This window comes from Oncorhynchus mykiss, chromosome 4 (genome assembly GCF_013265735.2).
Source record: "Oncorhynchus mykiss isolate Arlee chromosome 4, USDA_OmykA_1.1, whole genome shotgun sequence".
Classification (NCBI taxonomy): Eukaryota; Metazoa; Chordata; class Actinopteri; order Salmoniformes; family Salmonidae; genus Oncorhynchus; species Oncorhynchus mykiss.
The window spans coordinates 44419870-44428054 of record NC_048568.1 but is presented as its reverse complement, the minus strand read 5'-3'; the positions used below and the strand labels follow the sequence as shown (position 1 = coordinate 44428054).

Sequence of the window (8185 nt, the reverse complement as noted above, 5' to 3'; positions counted from 1 at the left end):
TATTTCACACAGACCAGACCAGGCAGGGGGAGTCCCCAGTCTATTATACTGTCAGTATTTCACACAGACCAGGCAGGGGGAGTCCCCAGTCTATTATACTGTCAGTATTTCACACAGACCAGACCAGGCAGGGGGAGTCCCCAGTCTATTATACTGTCAGTATTTCACACAGACCAGACAGGGGGAGTCCCTAGTCTATTATACTGTCAGTATTTCACACAGACCAGACCAGGCAGGGGGAGTCCCCAGTCTATTATACTGTCAGTATTTCACACAGACCAGACCAGGCAGGGGGAGTCCCCAGTCTATTATACTGTCAGTATTACACACAGACCAGACCAGACAGGGGGAGTCCCCAGTCTATTATACTGACAGTATTACACACAGACCAGACCAGGCAGGGGGAGTCCCCAGTCTATTATACTGTCAGTATTTCACACAGACCAGACCAGGCAGGGGGAGCCCCCAGTCCATTATACTGACAGTATTTCACACAGACCAGACAGGGGGAGTCCCTAGTCTATTATACTGTCAGTATTACACACAGACCAGACCAGGCAGGGGGAGTCCCCAGTCTAGTATACTGTCAGTATTACACACAGACCAGACCAGACAGGGGGAGTCCCCAGTCTATTATACTGTCAGTATTACACACAGACCAGACAGGGGGAGTCCCTAGTCTATTATACTGTCAGTATTACACTCAGACCAGACCAGGCAGGGGGAGTCCCCAGTCTAGTATACTGTCAGTATTACACACAGACCAGACCAGACAGGGGGAGTCCCCAGTCTATTATACTGTCAGTATTACACACAGACCAGACCAGACCAGACAGGGGGAGTCCCTAGTCTATTATACTGACAGTATTACACACAGACCAGACCAGGCAGGGGGAGTCCCCAGTCTATTATACTGTCAGTATTTCACACAGACCAGACCAGGCAGGGGGAGTCCCCAGTCTATTATACTGACAGTATTACACACAGACCAGACCAGGCAGGGGGAGTCCCCAGTCTATTATACTGACAGTATTACACAAAGACCAGGCAGGGGGAGTCCCCAGTCTATTATACTGACAGTATTACACACAGACCAGGCAGGGGGAGCCCCCAGTCCATTATACTGACAGTATTACACACAGACCAGGCAGGGGGAGTCCCCAGTCCATTATACTGACAGTATTTCACACAGACCAGACCAGGCAGGGGGAGTCCCCAGTCTATTATACTGTCAGTATTTCACACAGACCAGACCAGGCAGGGGGAGTCCCCAGTCTATTATACTGACAGTATTACACACAGACCAGACCAGGCAGGGGGAGTCCCCAGTCTATTATACTGACAGTATTACACACAGACCAGACCAGGCAGGGGGAGTCCCCAGTCCATTATACTGTCAGTATTTCACACAGACCAGACCAGGCAGGGGGAGCCCCCAGTCCATTATACTGACAGTATTACACACAGACCAGGCAGGGGGAGTCCCCAGTCTATTATACTGACAGTATTTCACACAGACCAGGCAGGGGGAGTCCCCAGTCTATTATACTGTCAGTATTTCACACAGACCAGACAGGGGGAGTCCCTAGTCTATTATACTGTCAGTATTTCACACAGACCAGACCAGGCAGGGGGAGTCCCCAGTCCATTATACTGACAGTATTTCACACAGACCAGACCAGGCAGGGGGAGTCCCCAGTCCATTATACTGTCAGTATTTCACACAGACCAGACCAGGCAGGGGGAGCCCCCAGTCTATTATACTGACAGTATTTCACACAGACCAGACCAGGCAGGGGGAGTCCCCAGTCCATTATACTGTCAGTATTTCACACAGACCAGGCAGGGGGAGGCCCCAGTCTAGTATACTGACAGTATTACACACAGACCAGACCAGGCAGGGGGAGGCCCCAGTCCATTATACTGACAGTATTTCACACAGACCAGGCAGGGGGAGGCCCCAGTCTAGTATACTGACAGTATTACACACAGACCAGACCAGGCAGGGGGAGGCCCCAGTCCATTATACTGACAGTATTACACACAGACCAGACCAGGCAGGGGGAGCCCCCAGTCCATTATACTGTCAGTATTTCACACAGACCAGACCAGACAGGGGGAGCCCCCAGTCCATTATACTGACAGTATTTCACACAGACCAGACCAGGCAGGGGGAGACCCCAGTCCATTATACTGACAGTATTTCACACAGACCAGACCAGGCAGGGGGAGCCCCCAGTCTAGTATACTGTCAGTATTTCACACAGACCAGACCAGACAGGGGGAGCCCCCAGTCCATTATACTGACAGTATTTCACATAGACCAGACAGGGGGAGGCCCCAGTCCATTATACTGACAGTATTTCACATAGACCAGACAGGGGGAGGCCCCAGTCCATTATACTGACAGTATTTCACATAGACCAGACAGGGGGAGGCCCCAGTCCATTATACTGACAGTATTTCACATAGACCAGACAGGGGGAGGCCCCAGTCCATTATACTGACAGTATTTCACATAGACCAGACAGGGGGAGGCCCCAGTCCATTATACTGACAGTATTTCAAATAGACCAGACAGGGGGAGGCCCCAGTCCATTATATTATACAAAAATATATTTTAAGGAACCCTACAATATATTTTATGAGTGTAGAGACAGCAGCATCAATAGTCTCCCCAGTAGTGAGTGTAGAGGCAGCAGCATCAATAGTCTCCCCAGTAGTGAGTGTAGAGGAAGCAGCATCAATAGTCTCCCCAGTAGTGAGTGTAGAGGAAACAGCATCAATAGTCTCCCCAGTAGAGAGTGTAGAGGAAAAAGCATCAATAGTCTCCCCAGTAGTGAGTGTAGAGGCAGCAGCATCAATAGTCTCCCCAGTAGTGAGTGTAGAGGCAGCAGCATCAATAGTCTCCCCAGTAGTGAGTGTAGAGGAAGCAGCATCAATAGTCTCCCCAGTAGAGAGTGTAGAGGCAGCAGCATCAATAGTCTCCCCAGTAGTGAGTGTAGAGGAAACAGCATCAATAGTCTCCCCAGTAGTGAGTGTAGAGGCAGCAGCATCAATAGTCTCCCCAGTAGTGAGTGTAGAGGAAACAGCATCAATAGTCTCCCCAGTAGTGAGTGTAGAGGCAGCAGCATCAATAGTCTCCCCAGTAGAGAGTGTAGAGGCAGCAGCATCAATAGTCTCCCCAGTAGTGAGTGTAGAGGAAACAGCATCAATAGTCTCCCCAGTAGTGAGTGTAGAGGCAGCAGCATCAATAGTCTCCCCAGTAGTGAGTGTAGAGGCAGCAGCATCAATAGTCTCCCCAGTAGAGAGTGTAGAGGAAGCAGCATCAATAGTCTCCCCAGTAGTGAGTGTAGAGGCAGCAGCATCAATAGTCTCCCCAGTAGTGAGTGTAGAGGCAGCAGCATCAATAGTCTCCCCAGTAGTGAGTGTAGAGGCAGCAGCATCAATAGTCTCCCCAGTAGTGAGTGTAGAGGCAGCAGCATCAATAGTCTCCCCAGTAGTGAGTGTAGAGGAAACAGCATCAATAGTCTCCCCAGTAGTGAGTGTAGAGGAAACAGCATCAATAGTCTCCCCAGTAGTGAGTGTAGAGGCAGCAGCATCAATAGTCTCTCCAGTAGTGAGTGTAGAGGAAGCAGCATCAATAGTCTCCCCAGTAGTGAGTGTAGAGGAAACAGCATCAATAGTCTCCCCAGTAGTGAGTGTAGAGGCAGCAGCATCAATAGTCTCCCCAGTAGAGAGTGTAGAGGCAGCAGCATCAATAGTCTCCCCAGTAGTGAGTGTAGAGGCAGCAGCATCAATAGTCTCCCCAGTAGTGAGTGTAGAGGAAGCAGCATCAATAGTCTCCCCAGTAGTGAGTGTAGAGGAAGCAGCATCAATAGTCTCCCCAGTAGTGAGTGTAGAGGAAGCAGCATCAAGTCTCCCCAGTAGTGAGTGTAGAGGAAGCAGCATCAATAGTCTCCCCAGTAGTGAGTGTAGAGGCAGCAGCATCAATAGTCTCCCCAGTAGTGAGTGTAGAGGCAGCAGCATCAATAGTCTCCCCAGTAGTGAGTGTAGAGGAAGCAGCATCAATAGTCTCCCCAGTAGTGAGTGTAGAGGAAACAGCATCAATAGTCTCCCCAGTAGTGAGTGTAGAGGAAGCAGCATCAATAGTCTCCCCAGTAGTGAGTGTAGAGGAAGCAGCATCAATAGTCTCCCCAGTAGTGAGTGTAGAGGAAGCAGCATCAAGTCTCCCCAGTAGTGAGTGTAGAGGAAGCAGCATCAATAGTCTCCCCAGTAGTGAGTGTAGAGGCAGCAGCATCAATAGTCTCCCCAGTAGTGAGTGTAGAGGCAGCAGCATCAATAGTCTCCCCAGTAGTGAGTGTAGAGGAAGCAGCATCAATAGTCTCCCCAGTAGTGAGTGTAGAGGAAACAGCATCAATAGTCTCCCCAGTAGAGAGTGTAGAGGAAGCAGCATCAATAGTCTCCCCAGTAGTGAGTGTAGAGGCAGCAGCATCAATAGTCTCCCCAGTAGTGAGTGTAGAGGCAGCAGCATCAATAGTCTCCCCAGTAGAGAGTGTAGAGGAAACAGCATCAATAGTCTCCCCAGTAGTGAGTGTAGAGGAAACAGCATCAATAGTCTCCCCAGTAGTGAGTGTAGAGGCAGCAGCATCAATAGTCTCCCCAGTAGTGAGTGTAGAGGCAGCAACATTATTAAATGTTCTCTCACCCATCACCTTATAAATTACAAAGTGAAAACGTGTTTAGAAATATATGCTAATTCTATGAAAATGAAATACAGAAATATCTCATTTACCTAAGTATTCACACCAGAGTCAATACTTTGTAGAAACACCTTTGGCAGCGATTACAGTCGTGAGTCTTCCTGGGTAAGTCAAAGAGCTGTGAGTCTTCCTGGGTAAGTCTAAGAGCTGTGAGTCTTCCTGGGTAAGTCAAAGAGCTGTGAGTCTTCCTGGGTAAGTCTAAGAGCTGTGAGTCTTCCTGGGTAAGTCAAAGAGCTGTGAGTCTTCCTGGGTAAGTCTCTAAGAGCTGTGAGTCGTTCTGGGTAAGTCTCTAAAATCTTTACACAACTGGATTATACAATATTTGCACATCGTTTTCAAAATTCTTCAAGCTCTGTCAAGTTGGTTGTTGATCATTGCTAGACAGCCATTTTCAGGTCTTGCCATATATTTTCAAACAGGATGCAAGTTGTGGGATATTGTATTCTTTACAGGCTTCCTTCTTTTCACTTAGTCAATTAGTTTAGTATCGTGGAGTAACTACAATGTAGTTGATCCATCCTCAGTTTTCTCCTATAACAGCCATTAAACTCTGTTACTGTTTTAAAGTTATCATTGGCCTCATGGTTAAATCCCTGAGCAGTTTCCTTCCTCTCCGGCAACTGAGTTAGGAAGGACGCCTGTATCTTTGTAGTGACTGGGTGTATTGATACACTATCCAAAGTGTAATTAACTTAATGTTTAAAGGGATATTTAATGTCTGCTTTTATTTTAATGTTTTTATCCATCTACCAGTTGGTGCCCTTCTCAGTGAGACATTGGAAAACCTCCCTGGTCTTTGTGGTTGAATCTGTGTTGTGAAATTCACTGCTCGACTGAGGGACCTGACAGATAATTGTTTGTGTGGGGGTACAGAGATGAGGTAGTCATTCACAAATCATGTTAAACACTTATTATTGCACACAGAGAGTCCATACAAGTTATTACGTGACTTTGTTAAGCACATTTTTACACATTTTTACTGGCTTGTCATAACAAAGGTGTCGAATACTTATTGACTCAAGATATTTCAGATTTACACTTTTTATTAAATTTGAAGAAATGTCTAAAAACATAATTCCACTTTGACATTCGGGGGTATTGTGTGCAGATCAGGGACACAACATCTACATTTAATCAATTTTAAACTCGTAACACAGTATAAGCCGTACCTACGAGGGGCGAGTCGTCTCCTGCCAGGGTTTAATTACCACGCCGTCCCTACGAGGGGTGAGTCGTCTCCTGCCAGGGTTTAATTACCATGCCGTCCCTACGAGGGGTGAGTCGTCTCCTGCCAGGGTTTAATCACCACGCCATCTCTACGAGGGGTGAGTCGTCTCCTGCCAGGGTTTAATTACCACGCCGTCCCTACGAGGGGTGAGTCGTCTCCTGCCAGGGTTTAATCACCACGCCATCTCTACGAGGGGTGAGTCGTCTCCTGCCAGGGTTTAATTACCACGCCGTCCCTACGAGGGGTGAGTCGTCTCCTGCCAGGGTTTAATTACCACGCCGTCCCTACGAGGGGCGAGTCGTCTCCTGCCAGGGTTTAATTACCACGCCGTCCCTACGAGGGGTGAGTCGTCTCCTGCCAGGGTTTAATCACCACGCCATCTCTACGAGGGGTGAGTCGTCTCCTGCCAGGGTTTAATTACCACGCCGTCCCTACGAGGGGTGAGTCGTCTCCTGCCAGGGTTTAATTACCACGCCGTCCCTACGAGGGGTGAGTCGTCTCCTGCCAGGGTTTAATCACCACGCCGTCCCTACGAGGGGTGAGTCGTCTCCTGCCAGGGTTTAATCACCACGCCGTCCCTACGAGGGGTGAGTCGTCTCCTGCCAGGGTTTAATCACCACGCCGTCCCTACGAGGGGTGAGTCGTCTCCTGCCAGGGTTTAATCACCACGCCGTCCCTACGAGGGGTGAGTCGTCTCCTGCCAGGGTTTAATCACCACGCCGTCCCTACGAGGGGTGAGTCGTCTCCTGCCAGGGTTTAATCACCACGCCGTCCCTACGAGGGGCGAGTCGTCTCCTGCCAGGGTTTAATCACCACGCCGTCCCTACGAGGGGTGAGTCGTCTCCTGCCAGGGTTTAATCACCACGCCGTCCCTACGAGGGGTGAGTCGTCTCCTGCCAGGGTTTAATCACCACGCCGTCCCTACGAGGGGTGAGTCGTCTCCTGCCAGGGTTTAATCACCACGCCATCTCTACGAGGGGTGAGTCGTCTCCTGCCAGGGTTTAATTACCACACCGTCCCTACGAGGGGCGAGTCGTCTCCTGCCAGGGTTTAATTACCACACCGTCCCTACGAGGGGTGAGTCGTCTCCTGCCAGGGTTTAATTACTACGCCGTCCCTACGAGGGGTGAGTCGTCTCCTGCCAGGCTTATTTCACTATACTCAACATGAGTGGGTTGAGTCACTGATGTGATCTTCCTGTCCGGTTCTGCGCCACATCGGGCTCGTGGGGTGGATGAGATCTTCGTGGGCTATACTCAGCCTTTACTCTCTCCACTGGGATTATCTGCCTCTGACCCAATTCTGGGGGTTGAGTCATTGGCTTACTGGTGCTCTTCCATCTATTCCTATCCTCTGGCTCGTTTCGGTGGTTTAGATCTTCGTGGGCTATACTCAGCCTTGTCTCAGGATGGTAAGTTGGTGGTTGAAGATATCTCTCTAGTGGTGTGGGGGATGTACTCAGCCTGGTCTCAGGATGGTAAGTTGGTGGTTGAAGATATCTCTCTAGTGGTGTGGGGGCTGTACTCAGCCTTGTCTCAGGATGGTAAGTTGGTGGTTGAAGATATCTCTCTAGTGGTGTGGGGGCTATACTTTGGCAAAGTAGTTGGGGTTATATCCAGCCTGGTTGGCCCAGTCCGAGTAGAGGACTGGTCACCCCTCAGAGCCTGGTTCCTCTGGTCTACCCAGTACAGCCAGAAGAGGACTGGCCACCCCTCAGACCCTGGTTCCTCTGGTCTACCCAGTACAGCCAGTAGAGGACTGGTCACCCCTCAGATCCTGGTTCCTCTCTACCCGGTACAGCCAGTAGAGGACTGACCACCCCTCAGAGCCTCGTTCCTCTCTACCCGGTACATCCAGAAGAGGACTGGCCACCCCTCAGAGCCTGGTTCCTCTCTACCCAGTACAGTCAGTAGAGGACAGGTCACCCCTCAGAGCCTGGTTCCTCTCTACCCAGTAGAGGACTGGTCACCCCTCAGAGCCTGGTTCCTCTACACAGTACAGCCAGTAGAGGACTGGTCACCCCTCAGAGCCTGGTTCCTCTGGTCTACACAGTACAGACAGAAGAGGACTGGTCACCCCTCAGAGCCTGGTTCCTCTCTACCCAGTAGAGGACTGGTCACCCCTCAGAGCCTGGTTCCTCTCTACCCAGTAGAGGACTGGTCACCCCTCAGAGCCTGGTTCCTCTCTACCCAGT

The 8185-nt window shown here is 50.1% G+C and overlaps 1 protein-coding gene across 2 annotated transcripts in view; it reads right to left on the bottom strand.

Annotated features, from left to right (window-relative positions):
* Positions 1 to 8185, bottom strand: part of nbas (NBAS subunit of NRZ tethering complex) — a 299089-nt gene that overhangs the window by 272350 nt on the left and 18554 nt on the right. The gene's annotated exons all lie outside the window — the stretch shown is intronic.